Source organism: Pinus tabuliformis, chromosome 1_1 (assembly GCF_031772625.1).
Source record: "Pinus tabuliformis cultivar Carrire ecotype Pingquan chromosome 1_1, CPIR1, whole genome shotgun sequence".
Lineage (NCBI taxonomy): Eukaryota > Viridiplantae > Streptophyta > Pinopsida > Pinales > Pinaceae > Pinus > Pinus tabuliformis.
This window is the reverse complement of record NC_142297.1, coordinates 69,940,093-69,948,172: the sequence shown is the minus strand read 5'-3', so window position 1 is coordinate 69,948,172 and position 8,080 is coordinate 69,940,093. Positions and strand designations below refer to the sequence as shown.

Below are 8,080 nucleotides of genomic sequence, written 5' to 3'. Positions count from 1 at the left end.
ACTGTGCAAAGTTTCCCTTCTGCGCCATCGCACCCTGCCTTTGGACTAGGTGAGATGCATACTGATTGGCCAGTGCACAACTCAGTATGCATCGCACCTTTTGATATAGGGTAGGTGCGATGATGGGAGAATGATTTCTTCAAACCCCAGGGGCTTAGAAAAGGGGAAAACTTGCTCAAAAACAGAAAAGGATGGAATGAAAATGAAGAGCTTAGGGTTAGCTCCTACCTGGTCCTGACGGTGCGGAGAATAGTCCACCGGATCTCTCGAAATCAGCTTATGAAGTTTTAGGCAGAAAACCACTCTAGAGCTCCAAACCCCAAATTTGAAATGAAATGGTAAAAATGAGGGGTAAAACTACTTTTTATGTTACTATTCACGTACTTCTAGTTTTTAATTCATTTTTCAAGAATATATATGTGTATTTCTAATAAATTTGATGGAGAAATTGAGCAAGTTGAATGACCGAGAAAATAATCTAATGTGTTAAATAGTAAACTAAATATCATTGACCAATATCAAAGAGCAATGTTCCCACAAAGTTCAAGCTCGTTAAAAAATCAACCTACACTGAGCACATGTTGGCACATGGTTCAAGCTCATTTAAAAAAAATAAACCCACCTCTGGTAAATAACCTTTGTGATCGCTTTGCTATCAGCCCTTCTTGAATTTTGGTTGTGTTCCTTCCGTCACCTCCATTTCATTCGGCTGACCATATGCTTCCACTTGATTGTTTACCCTTTTGAGGAACATCTGCGACGAGTGATTCTGATTGCCACCCTCTTCACACTGCCATGTTTTGAGAAGTTCCAAACTTACCTGGAACCAGCTGCTACCCAGAAATATCACTCGCTCCTCAAAAACGAACCTCTTTTAAACTCTTTTTAGACTCGTTAAATATAAAAAGATTGTCGAGCTATTAGCCTTCTCAACTCGTTAAAGTAAGGGGAACGCTATCCCTCTCATATATTTTAATATTTTTGGACTTGATGGGTTATTAAACAAAAATATTGAACGCTTGTCTTTGTCGGCTCGTTAAAACTATCGAAAAGTCATCCCTTTCGTATTATTTTACACTTTTTCGGATTTAAGGGATTATGCCACGAAAAAGGACTATTGGAGTCTCCTTTCGTCTATTTTCAGACTCTCTAAACAAGAAAAGGACTGAGTTATCTTTGTCGTTAAACTCGTTAAAACAATAGCGACAAACTTGTCCACCCAGACAAGAACGAGTCTCATTGACGCTAGGCTCGCTAAACACAAAGCGACAAGTTTTCTTGAATTATAGACCAAGCATATGTTATCCTCCTCAAGCTTGTCAAAAATAAAGAGGTACTGGTCAGCAATGACTGGGGAAAAATGGGAAGAAAACTAGAAGAACTCTATTGGTAGCAAGTCGCTCTTGAACATGACACTTTCACTCCATCACCGTGATTGAGTTGGGTTGGGTTTTTCCATTCACCGTCACCATTGGTCTGCCATGCCATCCATGGGGTTAACACTACCAGTCCATATCGGTGTCGCCAATATGTTCGAGAGAAGTAATTCAAAGAATTCATCATCCAGCAAACGCCTCATTCACTGCATTACATCCACGTTTCATTTTTCATCACCACCATTCCTGAACCTCATATCATCAGATCGTTTTCACCTCCACAAAAATCATTTGCTCCGTTTCGCATCGTAGATGTGGGATACATCAAGGCCCTCCTACAACAGGTCACTTCTTGTCGACATCAGCTCATTATCCAAGAGGTTGACTTAGAAACAACCCCTTCAGTACTTTGAAGCTTGCATTCCTCAATGGCAAGTTTCTCACTTCCGACGACAGGTTTACATCAATGATCTTCGACCAAAAGACTTTGCGTGGTGTTCGACATCGGCTCATATATTCACACCACGTGAATTGTACTGTAGTACCTTGAGGATCATTATCATTATCGGTGACTCCTCTCACGTCTGTTAACAGCTTACATCATTGGCTAGTAATCAGGCGATGTCTTTCCATGTTCGACTTCAGAACATCTTTTCACATGGATCGACTTGTACGTCGGGCGAAGATTGGATGAGTTTTGAAGACCCCAGATCTAGTTTCATCCATCCGGGCTGTGATATATTCAGGAAAATAAAGACATCAATTGTACACAGAAGCTGCACAGATGTTCATCTAAGCCAGAGAAGATGACTCTTCATGCGAAGAATCACAAGTCTGCAACAGCAGACGATTGTTTGTCCTATGTACATGAAAATGAATTTATATAGTTGAGCATGGGAATGCCCGCCTCAGCTAGATCATGAAAATAATATGATGATGATGTATTGTATTGTATCTTATACAGGTCACCTTCCAATTCGAATACCTTGGACCCTCATGAATAAAGCATTTCACCCGACATCAGAAGATTTACGACCTCATGCTTTAGGGGGCAGTTATTATAGACATATTTGGGAACTGCAACCCCAAACTCATATGTCCATATACTAAGGGCTCCTTAAGTCCCTAAAAGTGTTGTTTCACACCCTAAAGGATCATGGTCAACTGATTACATCATTTCCCAGAAGTTCCACCTGAAAAACTACTCAAAACTGGCCAAAACTGGACCATACAGACTGCTCCATGGGCAAGGTGCGATGCATACTGACTGCCTAATTGGCCAGGTGCGATGCATACTCAAATGGCCTTCTGTGGGGTGCGATGAGCGAGAATAGACAAATGGCAGAGATAGTTTGCAAGGTGGATGATCATGGAATCTTCCAGAAACTTCTCCTGTGACACTTGCCTCTCTGAATTTTCCCAAGGATGAGTAAGAGATCATGAAATCTCCAAATGGAACCAAGAACTATTAGTGGAATGACACTAATAAAAAACCCAGAGCTGACTCACACCCTTGCAAGACATCTATAAATGGATCCCTCATCTGAGAGATCTGAAGGCTGGAATTTTGTATTTTGTAAGGAAGTGTTGTTGGTTTTCTGAGAAGAGACATTGCATTGTTGGGTGATTTGCTTGTTCATGAGATGAAGAGGGCTTCTACAACTGGGAGGATGATGCTGGATGAGACAGCTGGGTTGTAATTCTCTCTTACATTACTATTAATTAAGTTCTTTGAGTTTTCCTCCATATGATCTTGTATTTGTGAATCTTATTGTTTATGAATGCAATTGTATGGTCAATGTGTTTTTGATTCTGCATTGTTTATGATGTTTTAGATAGAGAAGCTTTGATAGTTTGCTATTACTTTGAATCTACAGGTACTCTTTGAAGCGGGACAAGTAGGAGAGGAGTGGAAAATTCTATCAAGGAAAGGAGAAATCAAGCTAGGATCAAAGTGGAAGATCCAGGTTGGTCCTCTCTTCTTCTCTTCCATCTATCACACTTAAACGAACTCTTGAAAAGCTTTCATTGTTTGTTTCTAAGATAGCTACCCGTCTTAGTGGGACTGGCAGTTTGAATCGACACTAGTTTTCCTTAAAACACCAAGAGTTGAGAAAAAACCTTATTGATTTCACATTTATACACTGATGATCATGGGTCGGTCCAAAGAACAAGAATCTTGCTCGTATATGGGAACCCTCCGTTGTTCCTCAGTAGTTCATTGGTAGAGCGGTCGGTTATTGACTGATTGGTCGTAGGTTCGAATCCTACTTGGGGAGATCCATTTTATTCAAAATAGAGCTCGTTTTTACCATTAGGAGTAAGTCAAACATTACCTGTCCTTGTTCATAATATATGAATGCACAATCGCCACAGGATCAAGAAGGATCCTGGTCGTTCGGGAAAGAAAAATGGAAAACACGGTCTCTTTGAAATACTGAAAATTTCGAAGAAACAAATCCATTTTTCTCCTGATGTGATGACATTTCTAGAGATGAAGATGAAGAGGCCTCTATTCGCTCGACCCATTACTAGTCACTTGACGCGTTACCAGCTATTAGAACTATAAGTTCGTTTCCTGGAAGTCAGAATTGGATCCCTGCATGTTGTCAATCTATTTTCCCTCATATTTTCCCTCGAATTTGGAAGAATCTCTCGTTCTATAACCCTAATCTAAATCTAATAATGAGAAATATTTATAGGAGGTCAGACACAAATATGCTGGTTACTCTCAAACGTACCAGGTATCATTTTCGATAAATGACCCTTTGTGCAGACTAAGTTCCATTGCTTTGCATCTGCTATCCCAATCATAATCTCCCTACCCCCAAAAGGCCTCCCTTTTGGCCCCTTTCGAGGTGGGTGAGGAGGGATTCGAACCCCCGACATCGTGGTTCGTAGCCACGTGCTCTAATCCTATAAGCTACAGGACCGTCTTTGTTGGATTCATTCCCAGGAGTCCCTCCCAAAAGGAAGGGATTCCTCTCTTCGAAGTAAGAGGATGCAGAAGCAAATTTATCGCTATGAGCGTGTGCAGGTATTGCATTTCAAATAAAAGTAAAGTGTGGAGTGGGAAAGAAAATATGTAAGAAATGGGTTTCAAAGAAGAAGACTTTCTAATGAGAAGAAGAGGCATTAAGATTTTTATCATCCTCGCACCGAGCTATTTTCCCGCAGGCTTCCCCTACAGTATTTTCACCACAGTAGATTTTAACCACCAAGTTCGGTATGGGTTGGTGTGGTTCCTCTACGCCTGGGACACCAGAATTTCAAACCATGAACCAGGAAGGGCATATGGCTAATGATTGTGAGGCCCCAATGCTGAAGAGGATTAGGGCCAGATAGAGAACCCTCCTCTGCCCTTCTATCCAATGGAGAGGGAGGGCAGAGCTTTTGGTTTCATAGTTTCATGTTGTCAAACAATTGAACAAAGAAAAGAATAGATGGCTAGTACCTGATCAAATCAATCGGGTCATGTAGGAACAAGGTTCAAATCTCTCGGTCTATTAGGATGCCTCAGCTGCATACATCACTGCACTTCCACTTGACACCTATCTCTCGCCATGAGCTTATCTTGGATTCTCAATACTTTTTTCGCTCCATCCCCTGCAAGGACAGAGAACCCGTCATTGTCCCAGCCGTGTTCGCGACTAGGGTCTCTCAGGGAAGTAAGAATAGGAGAGCACTCATCTTGGGGTGGGCTTTCTACTTATATGCTTTCAATAGTTATCTGCTCTGCACTTGGCTACCCAGCGTCTATTGTGGGCACGATAACTGTTACACCAGAGGTGCGTCCTTCCTGGTCCTCTCGTACTAGGCAAAGGTCCTCTCAATGCTCTAACGCCCGCACTGGATATGAACCGAACTGTCTCATGACGTTCTAAACCCAGCTCACGTACCGCTTTAATGGGTGAACAGACCAACCCTTGGAACATACTACCTCCCCAGGTGGTGAAGAGCTGACATCAAGGTGCCAAACCTTCCCGTCGATGTGAACTCTTGGGGAAGATCAGCCTGTTATCCCTAGAGTAACTTTTATCTATTGAGCGACGGCCCTTCCACTCAGCACCGTCAGATCACTAAGGCGACTTTTGTCCCTGCTCGATAGGCGGGTCTTTCAGTCAAGATCCCTTCTGCCTTTGCACTCGAGGGTCGATTTCCATCCAGCCCGAGGAAACCTTTGTACGCCTCGATTACCTTTTGGGAGGCCTACCCCCCATAGAAACTGTCTACCTAAGACTATCCCTTGGCCCATAGGTCCTGAAGCAAGGTTAGAATTCTAGCTTTTACAGAGTGGTATCTCACTGGTGGCACAAGCCCCCCCGGAAGGGGGCCTTCTTCGCCCTCCACCTAAGCTGCACAAGAAGAACCCAAAGAAAATCCCAGGGAATAATAAAGCTTCATAAGGTCTTTCTGTCCAGGAGCAGGTAGTCCGCATCTTCACAGACATGTATATTTCAACGAGTCTCTCTCCGAGACAGTGCCCAGATTGTTACGCCTTTCGTCTGGTTCAGAACTTACCCCACAAGGAATTTCGCTACCTTAGGACCATTATAGTTACGGTCGTCGTTCACCAGGGCTTCGAACATTGGCTTCCCCGTCATTAGGTCACGAACTTCCTTAACCTTCCGGCACTGGGCAGGCATCAGCCCCCATAAATGGTCTTACGACTTTGCGGAGACCTGTATTTTTGGTAAACAGTCACCCGGGCCTAGTCACTGCGACCTCCTAAGGAGGCACCCCTTCTCCCAAAGTTACGGAGCTATTTTGTCGAGTTCCTTAGAGAGAGTTGTCTCGTGCCCCTAGGTATTCTCTACCTACCTACCTGTGTTGGTTTCGGGTACAGGTGCCCATTTGTTGAAGGTTGTTTGGGATTTTCCTGGGATTATGGCATGGGTTACTTTAGTGTTGTAGTGCTTAGTACTCGAACTTTGGCTCGAGGCATTTTCTCTACCCCTTCTTATCCTGAAAAGGGTAACCTTGCGTCCTTGAACCGATAACCATCTTTTGGCTAACCTAGCCTCCTATGTCCCTCAAGACCAACAAGGGGTAGTATAGGAATATTCACCTGTTATCCATCGACTATGCCTTTCAGCCTAATCTTAGGCCCTAACTCACCCTCCGTGGATGAACCTTGCGAAGAAACCCTTAGGTTTTCAGGGCATTGGATTCTCACCAATGTTTGTGTTACTCAAGACAACATTCTCGCTTCTACTTCGTCCAAACCTGCTCGTGTCGGTACTTCCCTCTGAGGCGTAACACTCCCCTAACAATGTGTTTTTACATCCCATAGCTTCAGCAAATCGCTTAGTCTCGTTCATCTTCAGTGCATGAGCACTCGATCAGTGAGCCATTACGCACTCTTTCAAGGTTGGGCGCTTCTAGGCAAACCTCTTGGCTATCTTTGCACTCGTACTTCCTTCATCACTGAGCGGTCATTTAGAGGCCTTAGCTGGTGATCTAGGTTGTTCCCCTCTCGATGATGAAGCTTATCCCACATCGTCTCACTGGTTGACCCTTACCCCCTATTATTGGGGTAATCTAGTATTCAGAGTTTGCCTCGATTTGGTACTACTCTCGCAACCCGTACCGAAACAGTGCTTTACCCCTAGATGGTCCACCCAACTTCTGCACCTCAACGCATTTTGGGGAGAACCAGCTAGCTCTGGGTTCGAGTGGCATTTCACCCCTAACAACAACTCATCTGCTGATTTTTCAACATCAGTCAGTTCAGACCTCCACTTAGTTTCACCCAAGCTTCATCCTGGTCATGGATAGATCACCCAGGTTCGGGTCCATAAGCAGTGGCAATTGCCCCATGAAGACTCACTCTCGCTACGGCTCCGGTGGGTTCCCTTAACCAAGCCACTACTTATAATTTGTTGACTCATTCTTCAACAGGCATGCGGTCATAGATCTAATTTTCATCCCACTACGTGGGAGCTTATGGTTTCATGTTCTATTTCACTCCCCGATGGGGGTTCTTTTCACCTTTCCCTCACGGTACTACTTCGCTATCGGTCACCCAGGAGTATTTAGCCTTGTAAGGTGGTCCTTGCTAATTCACATGGGATTCCATGTGCCCCATGCTACTCAGGTTAAAGCATAAGCAAATGATGCTTTCAACTACTGGACTCTCACCATCTAGGGTGCAGGACTCAACCGCTTCACCTAGCAGCATAGAGCTTATATTGTGCTCTCCCACAACCCGGTTTTCATGGTTTAGGTTGCTCCCATTTCGCTCGTCGCTACTACGGGAATTGCTTTTGCTTTCTATTCCTCTAGCTACTAAGATGTTTCAGTTCACCAGGTTGTCTCTTGCCTACCCATGGATTTAGCAGTAGTGAAAAAGGTTAACCTATTCGGGAATCTCCGGATCTATGCTAATTTTCAACTCCCCGAAGCATTTCATCGCTTACCACGCCCTTCCTCGTCTCTAGGTGCCTAGGTATTCACCGTAAGCCCTTCCTCATTTGAACCTCATCATTCAAGGCTATGCCATCCTAAGGTGCTACCAAATGGAAAAATAGTATCAACGTCCATGAATGAGAAATCATAAATAAAATTACTGAATCTTAATAATATCATGGTATCATATACCATTTACCATTTAGGATCACGGGCTGGAGATAAGCGAACTCGAACCGCTGACATCCGCCACAGGATAAACCACCGTCTCTCAGGCCTCCCCTACTGGATTCTAC

General features: G+C 43.8%; 1 non-coding gene and 1 pseudogene across 1 annotated transcript; one reads left to right on the top strand and one right to left on the bottom strand.

Annotated features, from left to right (window-relative positions):
• The first annotated feature begins 3,583 nt into the window (after positions 1–3,583).
• TRNAN-AUU (transfer RNA asparagine (anticodon AUU)) lies at positions 3,584–3,655 on the top strand. Its single transcript has one exon. It is a non-coding gene; the product is annotated as a tRNA-Asn (tRNA).
• Positions 3,656–5,025: 1,370 nt separating this feature from the next.
• LOC149211620 (25S ribosomal RNA) lies at positions 5,026–7,712 on the bottom strand (annotated as a pseudogene).
• Between the last annotated feature and the right edge of the window lie 368 nt (positions 7,713–8,080).